This window comes from Ptychodera flava, chromosome 13 (genome assembly GCF_041260155.1).
Source record: "Ptychodera flava strain L36383 chromosome 13, AS_Pfla_20210202, whole genome shotgun sequence".
NCBI classification, from domain to species: domain Eukaryota; kingdom Metazoa; phylum Hemichordata; class Enteropneusta; family Ptychoderidae; genus Ptychodera; species Ptychodera flava.
Window position 1 is genome coordinate 29,006,033 of NC_091940.1, and position 12,323 is coordinate 29,018,355.

The window sequence follows — 12,323 nt, forward strand, 5'->3', positions numbered from 1 at the left end:
CAACTTCCTATTCAAAATTGCTATTTTTTATTTCTAAAAGTTAAAATATAAGTAAAATGACTAAAAAGTTTGAATTAAGAAGTCAAATAAAAGGTTAAGTCACAAAAGTTGAATAAAATAGCGTGACATTTGGTTATTCTAATATTCTAAGCTTATGGGCTTTCATGATACAGAAATTCCTCCACAGTCAAATATTCACCTACTGTTAAGAAAATATGGATCGGTGGTTGAAATGAAGCATTTAGTTATAACAGAGGTCGAATTCAAATGATAGTTTACACGGATTAAAAAATTCCGGTGCTTTTACATATCGTTTTTAATAGTTTTGAAATGTACAAGGAAACAAAATAATAGAATCATTGATAACGAAATGATAAAAATTACATTGCGCTGAATGTGCATAGGAGACCTTGAAAGCACACACATGGGTGATCACTATTATTTGAAACCCAAACGTATGAATGTAGCCGTGGTCAAGTTTAGTTTGTAGAGTGGTTTGGATGGCTGACCTCTTTGCTGAGTGATTAGCTACGTACGAGGGTCAAGGCTTCGGATCGGGCGGAAAATTACTCAATCATGTCTTATACGTGATATCCTATTGTCAGTATGTGTGTGTGAAAAAGATTTTTATAAGTATGATTGCCATCATACAGGTGTATTAGGATAATATGAAAATTTGAAACTTGTTCACGGTGAATGGTAGCGTACAATAGAAATTTAACTATCAATCTATACAAAGATGTTTGGAAAGTCAGTTACATAACATGGTTATTTTAACTATCCACCCGACAGACTTTATTTATAATGCCACAAACACAACGTTATTAGACAGTTCAAGGAAGACACAAGAAACATAATCGTTGAATCCATTGATTTGAAATCTAAGATGCATTCATATGTGACAAATGATAATAGCTAGACTGCAAAATGAATACTGGTGAATTCTTTTACAAACATACGGAATGAAGGTGATGAAGACACGTTTCTTTAATTATAGCAGATGTACCATACTATTAAGACAAGCGGAAGCCAAAAACCTTTGTAAGTTGTCATGCATATGACGAAAGGTGGATCCATGAAAAATCATATCAGCTCAACTATGCAATAATATCTCTGACGTATGACTGTCATATTGGCTATCAATTAATTCAAATTTTGGTCAAGTTTGCTCATGTGTCAATTACCTATACCGCATGAATCAACAGGCTTCCTCACAAAGTTTCTGTGGAACCATCTAAGTATCAAATTATGTCTCTACATTCAATGTATACATAGATTTATAGTTATGTAATGTTTACAATTCAGTTCATTTTAATTACAAAATTCAACGCAGAGTGATGAAGTTTTGACAGCCATCCCTTGGTTTAATAGTTCCAGTGTCAGCGATGTCATAAGACTGATCAGGAATCCAACTGAAATCAAATAGTGGCAACAGCTTTGCGAAGATAACTTTGATTTCGATCTGGAAGAAAAAATGTTCAAAAGTATATATATATATATATATATATATATATATATATAATATATATATATATATATATATATATATATATATATATATATAATATATATATATATATTATATATATATATATATATATATATATATATATATATATATATATATATATATATATATATATATATTTGGCTGAGTTTTACAATGCTCTTGTTGTATTAACATATTTAGAAAGCAATACAAAGAGATATATGACAAATACACATTACCTGTGCGAAATTTTGACCTATGCAATTTCGTGGTCCAAGTGAAAATGGTATGGTCGTGTTTGGTATGCTGTTGAGAAAAGTAAAATCATTTTTTAAATCTTAAATCTTTGCCTATAAAAATCTCAAAATCTCCATCTGGGCATCCTTTCCTTATTCTTCAAGAAATAATGTTGAGGAATATGTGTTTAATGTTAGAATTTAGGTGTGAATTTCATACGAAGAGAGTCTTTGATATGATCTGAACTCTGATTCTTATTTAATTGTTTATTTACTGATAAATGTAGTTATTTAATGATTATTAGTCACTCACATTGTATCGGTGTTATTGAAACGGTCAGGATTGAAGGTGTTAGCGTCTTCAAAGTACCCTTCGTGTCTTCCCATGCAGAACAGATCGATCTGTAAATGTGTGAGAGGATCAGAGAAAGAGTTGGTTTTGTGCTAAACCTATAGTTTGCACAGATCGACTTTGTTGGTCGCTCTGAAATATCTTGACATTGTTGACATTGAGATTACAATGAAGTACACTATGAAATCTTACTTTAAGCGATTTAAATACGGGGTAAAAGTACTCAGCTGTCTTCAAACGGTACCTGGCCTGTCCGACCGAGATATACCAAGATTTCTTGACAGTTGTCAATGTTGAAAAAGTGCCCCAATGTGAATCTTCAAATTTCTGACAGCTCAATCTCTTGGTTCAGAATACGTGTTTAATATAGCTACTTAACACGAGTAGTATAAGGACTACTAGTTCTGGATCATTTTTCCCATTTTAAGCTCTAGAGGACCCACTCTTTTTCTCAGTTATGTCAATGACCTCGCAAAGTGTACAGATTTCTTTGATACTCGCTTATTTGCTGATAATACGAGTTTGTTTCATTCTTTCGACTCAAGCGAAGTCATAAATTTACAACGTGTTAATGAACAGTTTCTGCATGTAGTTGACTGGTAATAACAAACTAACAATAAATACAAAAAAGACTGAATATGTAATATTCCGGGGTAAAAAACAGACTAGTACAATGCCAAGGCATGATCAGTCTTAAAGGGGAACAGATTTATGAAGGTCAAAGCACTCAATAGACTGGGGTTGACCCAGATAATAAACTTACCTGAAAAGAACATACATATAAGGTTAACAAAACAATAAGTTAGAAGACCGTTGTATTATGTAAAATTTAGAACATTGTCCCTCAGTCAGTATTGTTACTACTCTATAATTGTTTTATTTTATCGCATATCTCTTATTCAGTACAAGTTTAGGGGAATACTTACACCATTTACTTTAAGCCTATACATCTTACCCAAAAGCAAATAGTACGTACTCTTAAAACTCCAACAGATTTGAGCACACACCACCATGTTTCATGAGTCGGCTTGGCAATACTTGATGCTTTAAGCAATATACTTATCAAACTGTACTTTTTATTAATGATAATATAAGTGGAAATTTTCCTCCAGAAATTGCTTGTGACTTTTCAAGTATTCAAAATTTGTATCCTACTCGGTCGAAAGATAAGGGAACTCTTCTCATCCCTAAAATACCACCAAAATATATTATATATATATATATATATATATATATATATATTATATATATATATATATATATATATATATATATATATATATATATATATATATATATATATATATATATATATAAATATAGGACAGTGTTCAATGAAATTCTGTGGTGTTACACTCTGAAACCAAATCCTAGAAAGTATAAGATTTGTGAAATCCAAGTCAAAAATTAAAAGAGACCTGAAATGTCATCTCCTGTTTATCTAACATGTTTATTTTCTGTCATGTATATCTTAATCTACTTCAAAGTTTTATAATTTAAGTACTTACATTGATATAGAATTTATTTCAAATAGCGAGGCTAGACCTAAATGTTCATCATGGCGCTCTCTGGCAAAATGATAGATTCAGCGATTGTGAATGGAAGGTGGCTGGACTCATGGATATTTTTTCTAGTCCCTACCAAATTTACTAATTCTCATTGTGTCTGTATTTTTTCTATTTTTTTCTTTTCTGTTGTATTGGGAAATAAATATCCTCGTCCCTATCCTTATCCTTATACTAAAAGACATCCCTTAACACCTTTTTCGGTTGGAAGGACAAGGAGGGTATGGAGGGGTTTGGACCTCCCTCTTCTCCCAAACCCTTCCGTCGTGCCCTGTTCTTTCAAATTATAGATCCGGCTGTAATGAGCTACCCAGAAGTACAGCAATTAGAAGAGTGTATTTTTGGCTTTGCTATTTTTGTTTAAGCTATGTGGAAAGAGTGTTTGCTTTCCAAAACAAATACTTTTGGCACACTAGGACATGAAAACCAAAAACAAATGTGCCAGCCAAACGAACATAGTCAAACCGAAAAATACAGCCAGGGCAAACAATGTTTTCCATTTAGAGAACTACAGCGTATGTACATGGCCTGAAGGGAAACATAGCCAGAAAACAAAACCAATAAAGCTTCTTCCTCCTGCTTCCTCATTGTTGGGGGTTTCTAGGATACAGAGGGGATTCCAGTGGATCTCTTTCCATTCTCTGTTGTGGGAGGACGTGCACTTGCAAATCTCCAGTTGAAAGGCTTTGCACTTGCCAATCTCAAGGTGAATCTGGGTTTTATCGCTTGCTGGTAACCCGTAGAGGGAGCAATTATTTTTCTGCAGGCCTTCTTGCTGGAAGTCCCTGCACGTGGCTTCGAGACCCCTTGTTGGGCCCTTTGTCGCCCAAAAGGATGGTTACAAAGTCTGGCCTCTGCGTTAGAAGGAGGAGCTGCAGCACGACCTGAAGGCCTCACAGCTCCCATTCTGTGTGCTTCTTGGCAAAGCCCCTACCCGGGCCTGCTTGTTGTTTCTGTATCCAATCTTTTCAGCAGGGCTGTGAAGTGCTCCTTCTACCATGCCGCTGCCAGTCTCCCATGCCTCCTTGGTATCTTCAAGGGTGCCAATACACCTAGTTGCCTGTTCTTGTCAGCGTCTCTCCAACTTATTTGTGCATTGAGACAGGCCCATTTCATTTGTCTCCATTTCAACGAGAAATAGAGGGTGGCAGCATTGCTTGTTCTTGCTTGGAGCAGAAAACGTGCCCGAATTTCTGGTTTTGGAGTAGCACCAGAAAGGCTTGATTTTCCACATTTTTTTTTAATCTTTTGCCAGGATATCTATCCAGAAAATGGGGCACATGTTGTTATGTTGGCCATTTCCCCCACACTTTTGACCTGACTTTAATTAGTCTAGAACATTCTTAAGGTCACTGTCCTTCATGACCTTGAAGTCAATAAGGCCAAAGTAAGTAAATTCTTTGTTTTGCGTCCAGGCACGCGTAGGTTTTTGGAGATTTGGGGGAAAAAACACAAACTTTCCTTAAATTTCACCGTTGATGGCGCTATTTCGTCGCAAAAGCAAGTCGTGGCTTTTAACTTTGTGGCGAAGTACTCCATTACGGCAGTCGGATTTCACCAATGAACCATACGGTGACGTAAAATGGTACCATGCACACTTTTAGCTTTGTCGATAGTCGCTGCCCGGCGTTCTCGTTGTCTGTTGTGGCTTTGCTTTCACGATAAAAAATGGATGAATGCTGAGAAATAATCGAAGTTACAAACCAACAAACCTATGCACGGCTACTTGAAGGCCTGGTCATTGCCAGCCACCAGGACTTTAACAGACAGAGATTCAGTCGGCCGATTGAAATCAACTTGGGTACCACGATGGTACTAGTGACTTGGAGAGTACGGCAGAAGGAAAAATCGAAAGGTGTTGAAGTCAATCCTAGTTTATCGGTCCTTTAGTTTTGCCAAAAATTTGGTTCATTTGTCCATTTTAACTTGAAACAAAAACAAACCAGTGATCAGTCTTTTAAACGAAATGCCTTTGACGTGCTATTTGAAAGTGCAAGGAAAATAACTGTCAATAGGCTTGCGATTATGAAATGATTTCATTGATTTGATGGAAAGAAAAGATGCTGGTTTTTCGAGTGGCCTGGAGGAAACTACAGGGAAGACTATTGTCAATTTCGTCAGTGCCTTGTTCTCTCTAATGCCCCATTTTTCTAAAATTGAATGCAGAGGCTTCATGCCAACCGATTTTTTTTGTGTTTTCTTTCAAAGCATAGACTCCTTTCAGCAAAATTATAACATTGCATCAGAGCATAAACATTACCAAAGAAACTTGAAAGAAACTTGCAAACACTTGAGCACGAAAGACTGCTACTGTATACTGTTATGTTGTACCCATTGCTCAAACTGCCAGTGCAGATTTAAGGAATTTGGAGAGGTCGTCAAGGTTCTTTGCAATAGTATTGACATGTAGACACATTGGAAACACAAGAAAGAAACAACAACAATAATACGAGTAAAGCAAACGTCTCCAAATGACTGTTTATTTTGATCCATTTGCCATGAAAATGCAAACAGCGATCACAGTATGACAGGAGTACTCATGTTGTTTGAGAAAATGTCCTATAGGGCAAGATGATTTTGTGTTAACATGTCTGCGTGTGTTTTAGCCACTTACCCGCGTACCTTTTAGGATTTTGAGTGTACGCAAAACAAGGAATTTACTTACTTTGGCCTCAGTCATATTACCATGCACTTTCTGGAAACTCAATCAGTCACATGTGGAGATATTTTAGGAACAGTGATTAGTATATCGACAGTATTTCTCGATTGTTCTTATATTCTCTTATATAGCCATTGAGTATAAATAGGGGACGGCATAGTTTTTCAGTCGGACATTGGGATCTTGTCAATTGCGTGTTACTTTGCGACTCAGGAAATTCCAGCAGTTTTAATTTCAAGATTTTTCAAGACCTTCACTGCCACGCTGGATTTACTCTCTGAACTTTGCGCAACCTCAAGTCTGCAAGCAAGTCAAAGGACCATTCACTTTGTCTAAGTGTCTGACTCAACTCTGGAGCTGTGTGCCATTCCAGCTGAGAGAAGTAGCCTGTAAACTTTTACAGTTTGTACTCTATCTCTTGACTTCGTGATTATTTTTTGTAATAAATTGTATTTAAAGGACATTGCTTGGTTCACCATTTTTTTTTCATGTAACAATGTGGAAGCTGCCTCTCACCCGTAGAACCATTTTCTCCCATTTTGCCTCGTCCTCCACCTCAGTGGTGGCTGTTGGAGAGATTAGGATGTCAGCTATTTAGCCTGTAGCTATGTGGACCTCGGCCACTGCCTCCAACTCCACCACCGTGGATTTGTAATCATACACAGAGACCCCAGGACTGCACGGCCAGGTGCTGGAAGGTCAATCACTGGTGGCTGGCTGTGAGTGCAGTCCATGTACTTTGCAGGGTACCCGCCCACCATGCTCCATACCTCGCAAACCTAAAAGTCTGAGACCACCGTGTTGTAGATATTTGAATGGATCGTGCGACCGTTGTGGCTATTATGCCAGGTGCACTAGTGCGTCCCCACAGAGTCAGTGTTGGCAAGAATCAAACGGGGCCTCCCTGGTTGGTCACTGTTGACATCCCCTTTCCACCTGCGGGCCCTGTGTCTCATAGACACACTCGACTAGCGTGTCCATGTCTAGAGTGCCAGAGAAGTGAAGCTGACGCTATTGAGTCTGTTGCCTAGAGCCAGCAGCTCCCAGTCAAATCGCTCCAGCCCACCTGCATGGTTTGTATTGGATTCTCAAACAAATCTTAAAAGACAGGGTCATTCGGTTAACCGCCATCAACATTGCAAGCTAGTCGTACACTAGAGCCTCAGTTGGTCTCCATCACCGCTGCAAGCTAGCAGACCAGGTTCTATTTATACCTTCCCTTCAACACGAAAGCCCTGTGCCATATTGGAGGTGCTCAACCAGTGCATCTCTGTTCATGTTCCAGAGAAGGCGTGCGTGTAGTCAATGCTGTAGAGCCCATACCCTAGGGACAGCATCCCCATTCGAATTCTGCCAGGCCCACAAGAAGGAGTTCTATTGGCAGCTCCGAGGCATCCACTTTTGTCACGAACGGGCTAGCAGGCTCTTCCGTGCCTTTCCTCTCTTGCCAATTCCTCCAGGCGCTGGTGTTCATTTTCCTGTCTATCCTCTTTGTGGTGCCTCTGATGGTGCTGCCATCGACTGTGCCCCGAATGGTGATGGCGTGCATTATGACTATGTATAGGCTGTGGTCCTGCCAGAACAGCTACTTTGTGGCGCCCAGGACCTGCGAAACAATTTCCTTGGTCATTTCTATCTTTCCAGTGGCGCAGGAGGATCTCACGGGGAACTCCACCATGTCTTTCCACGGATGTAGCCGTAGACATAAAGATCGTCGACAAAGACCAGCAGCCCTCTAGTGGGAGGTGGTACTGGTCTTTGTTCAATGCCAATAAGTCCACCTCGGAGATGTTTGGCAGAAGGTCCCTTTCCTTGGCGTTCTTCTCCAGGACACTGCATGAAAACCAAATAATGCTTACTGTATTTGCATGGATTATTGCCTGTATTTTAGCTGAAGAGTGCATATACAGATGAATACAGTCAATAATCCATTGCTTGTATTTAGCCTGTATTCATATGGATTCATGTGAATTCACGTGTATTATTCTATAATACAGGTAACTCATTGGTGTATTATTGTATTATTGTATTCTGTATTATTGTGTTTTCATGCAGTGGGAGTAGGTGGGGCAAGACCAACTTTTTCGCATGTAGGCCCATGTAAACAAACATTGTTTAGATGGTCAAGCTGTCATCAGATGGTAGTCTGCTTTTTTTATTTTGTTTCCAGGGTATGTTTCCCTTCTGGCTATGTACCGCAGCAATATCTTTCCAAATGGAAGTTTCTGGGTACTCCTGGTTATATTTTCGGTTAAGCTATATTCTATACTGTCTCCGGATGGTAGTCTACTTCGTTGTGTTTTGTTTTCTAGCTATGTTTCCCTTCTTGCTATGTACCGAGCCTATTTTCTACAGTAGAAAATTTTGGTTACCGTGTTTGTATTGTTTGGTTTGGCTATGAACTCTTTGGCAACGCATTTGTTTTCAGTGGCCACAGCGAGCCTCCTTTTGAACTCAAATATTTCGATTGGGAAGCAAGGCTCTATCAACATAGTCAAAACAGAAATAACTAAGCCAAAAAATCCATCCTTCTAATTGATGTACTTTTGGATAATCCACTACCGCTGGATGTTTAATTCAAAAAAACAGGGCGCGCCACAAGGATTAAAGAGTAGAGGGAGATCCAGACCCCTATCTCAATGACTCTTGCCCCTCTAACCGAAAAAGGTATTGAGGGATTTCTTTTTTAAAATTAGGGCTTAGAATGGGGAAGTGTCCGGAGCCGGATGTCGATAAGGTAATACTACTTACACGAGTAAGCTGAACAAAAATGAGAAAATAAAGTAGTGTGTGAGAGGTAAAACCTTGCAAATCCTGTTATGAACTTAGAATCCTTTCATATTATCAAGTGACATATATAAAAATATGCATTTGTTACATAGAAAGGCGTGCTATTGTCAGTCGGAATGCAAAGACCCATAGGTTCGATGCTTTGCATGATTTATTATTATATTTTTAATAAATTGATTTACTACAATAGGCAAACAAATTACAGGATGAAGTACCCGTAACCAATGGAGCATTTAGGAGTATAATGCGTTGCTCAGGGGCACAACACTGTGCTGGAGTCTCGAACTCACCATCCTCTAAAAGTCAGTCTGTTACTCTGGACCTATATCGGATCTCGAACTCACCATCCTCTGATAATGAGTCCGGTAAGCTAACCAATGTCCAAGGTGCCTCCATATTCAATACTTTGTGTTTATTCTGTATAAAGTACTGGCTATTAACGAAATTTTATCTACAGAATTGTACTGAAAATGTTTTTAAGAAATGTTCAACACTTATTTATAGAACCAAGCTCTGGCACTGCTAGACCAGTTTGCTTCTGGGTTGGAACGATATTTGATCTTCATAATCATGCAAAAAAATATGTAATAGCTTCTGCAAAGTCTCCCGTAGTAATTAATAAACCCCAAGAGACAAAGAGTACTGCTAGAACGATTATGCCATAAGTGTTTCAATAGACTTTCTTTCACAAGCAAAGCAATAAATCCGGATCTTACGTTTATGCTAGAATTCGCAGGCACTCTGACTCCAGCGACGGTTTCCTCCTTTTCTAGAAAGCGTGGAATTGCGGGTGCAGTAGGGTATATTCGCAGAGTCTCCCTCACGACCTAAAGAGATATAATATTTGTTACAATAGATTTTAAATCTCAGCTCAGTGCCGACCATTCTCTGTAGCGAATAAGTTATTCTTTTTCTCTTTTGAAACAAATATTCTGAATCGACAGATTTGTATACCCCTGTCCCTAGCAACAACTAGAAGACGATCTCCCTGTTCATTTAAGGCAGTACGTGCCTCGAAAGTGAAAGACTCAAACATTTGCTTGGACTTTCCTCAATGAAACTTTCAACCACTGTATTTCAAAATCAAGAATACAAGTCAGGGTCACTGTGCAAAGTTTGATTAAATGAAGTTGTAAACCTCTTGTTTTTGTGACAATAGAAAATTGAAAGTCCCTGGAGCAAAGATGATAAAACTGAATCTTGCTCGATAAACAACTGGTATTCGAAGAGCATATTTCAAATGTCTTTGCTGGCTGATGGTCTCATCTGATTGGTATTCAGATTAGATTGAATTCATTCTCTATGATCATGACACCGTGATAATCAATTATGTTCACTTTATTTGCTGTATTCTTAATTTAAACGCCATACCTGAGACATTAATGTAAATTTCGCCAAATCCTCGAATTTAACTTCCGTTCTTCCACAGAGAACATTGTCTATTTCCTTCCTTACTCTGTTTTAAAAGATGTAAGAGATTATAGCGATATCTTGAAACGCCTGTCAAGACGATTTTTCAGAAAGGCTCAAGTTTTGAGTCCACGCTTACAGAGCCGGGAAGTAAATTCAACATCACCTGATTTATTTCTATTTTCATAGAATCTGAACCGTCAGGCAAAGATGTGCAGAAGAATGGTAATAAACGAAGAAATTTCAAAAGGTATATGTTATTCAATTGAATGTCTTGCAGCCTAGATTCTTGTGAATATGTAAGTCGACGTACATAAACACAAGGCTGCTCGGCACATTTCTGGGAAAATAATCATGACATGTAGAATGTCTATATGACTTGATTATTCAATAAAGAATCGCGATACATGATATTACTCCTGCATAAGATGTTCTATATTTCTTTCTATTGATGACTTGTATATGACTGGCGCAAGCTCGACTGATGAATTGATTGATTCGTTAGTTGGTCGATCAAGTGATTGATTTTTCTAAACGATTAATCGATCTATTCATCTATCTATCGATCGATCGATCTTCATTATAAAAAAACAATAACAAATCTTGAAATGGACAAAAGTCGTGAAAGAAATAAAAAAAATGTCATCCAATTTACAACATTGGAAAAAATGGAAAATTAATCTGTAGAGAAGTCGCCATTAACTGGTTTGTCTATATGTACATGCGATTGTCTTAAAAAGCCCATGGGCGATCAATATTTCAATCGCGGGCAACTTAACCGTGATATTATTCACACTTGTCAGGAATTGTGAAGATTTAAATATCTATCTATCTATCTATCTATCTATCTATCTATCTATCTACCGATTCTGTTTGTAATTTTTGCTAGGAAGAGATACTATGACGGACCTACTGCCGTCTATTTCACAGATACCGCGAGAAAGCATTTTACAGGTAAGCTGGTTAATAAATATATTTTAATAAATATCTAATTATAGATATTTCACTCATATCTAGACCCTTCAAGTCACCTTTCCAGAATATCCTGGTTTCTGACAAGTTCCATCAGCACGAAGGCAGCTGTATTAGCAGTTGTTTCTTGACCTTTAAGGGGACAAGAGATAACAAGCTCATCATCACGCACATCTTACAATACTATATGCTTCTATAAATGTACACAAAAAGTGCCATCAAAGAATTTCACATTCAAATATCCTTCTTTGATTGTCTCAATTTGCCATTTCTGATGATAAAAGGCCACTCTAATATTATTAGTTTTTTATTCTAATCGGTATGATACCGAATAATAAATACACAACTGTTCCTTCATTAACCATACAAAATTTGATTGAAAACGTATGACGTCACTCCGACGTTACACCAAAAGTGCAGTAGTATTTTCCCAAAATCCAGAATTCAACTATTAATATTTGTTCACAAGGTAAACAGAGATAATCTAGATTCCTACCTGCGAGGTAAAACGTGAAGAAGTCATCTACGACATCTTCCATCTGAAACTCCGGATTTTTCAAGTAATCTACAGAATATCGGTTTGAAAAAAATGCAGAATTAAAACTATTTGAAATAAAGCAGTATTAACAAACGATGGAAAAGCTTCACATACTGATTACGAATTCTTCCCCGATAACCTGTCATTGTCTACCATTTTTGCGATTATGCCGTCAATGAAAGGAGTAACTTTCAGTCGTATATTAATTTTTCTAGTCTATAAAGATGCATTTCCTTATTCGTCTCCTTAAATATCTTAAAGTATATTGTATCAACCATGCAAATTGTGCTTTGGCGATAAGCAGTTTTGTTG

The 12,323-nt window shown here is 37.7% G+C and overlaps 1 protein-coding gene and 1 long non-coding RNA gene across 4 annotated transcripts in view; both read right to left on the reverse strand.

The window, feature by feature from the left end:
- LOC139148105 (cholesterol 24-hydroxylase-like) overlaps positions 1-12,323 on the reverse strand; it is a 120,490-nt gene that overhangs the window by 97,513 nt on the left and 10,654 nt on the right. The window lies entirely within an intron of this gene.
- On the reverse strand, positions 769-9,939 carry LOC139148072 (uncharacterized). The gene is made up of 4 exons (XR_011555866.1): positions 9,808-9,939; positions 2,039-2,127; positions 1,729-1,795; positions 769-1,462 (listed from the first exon to the last, which is right to left on the reverse strand). It is a non-coding gene; the product is annotated as an uncharacterized lncRNA (long non-coding RNA).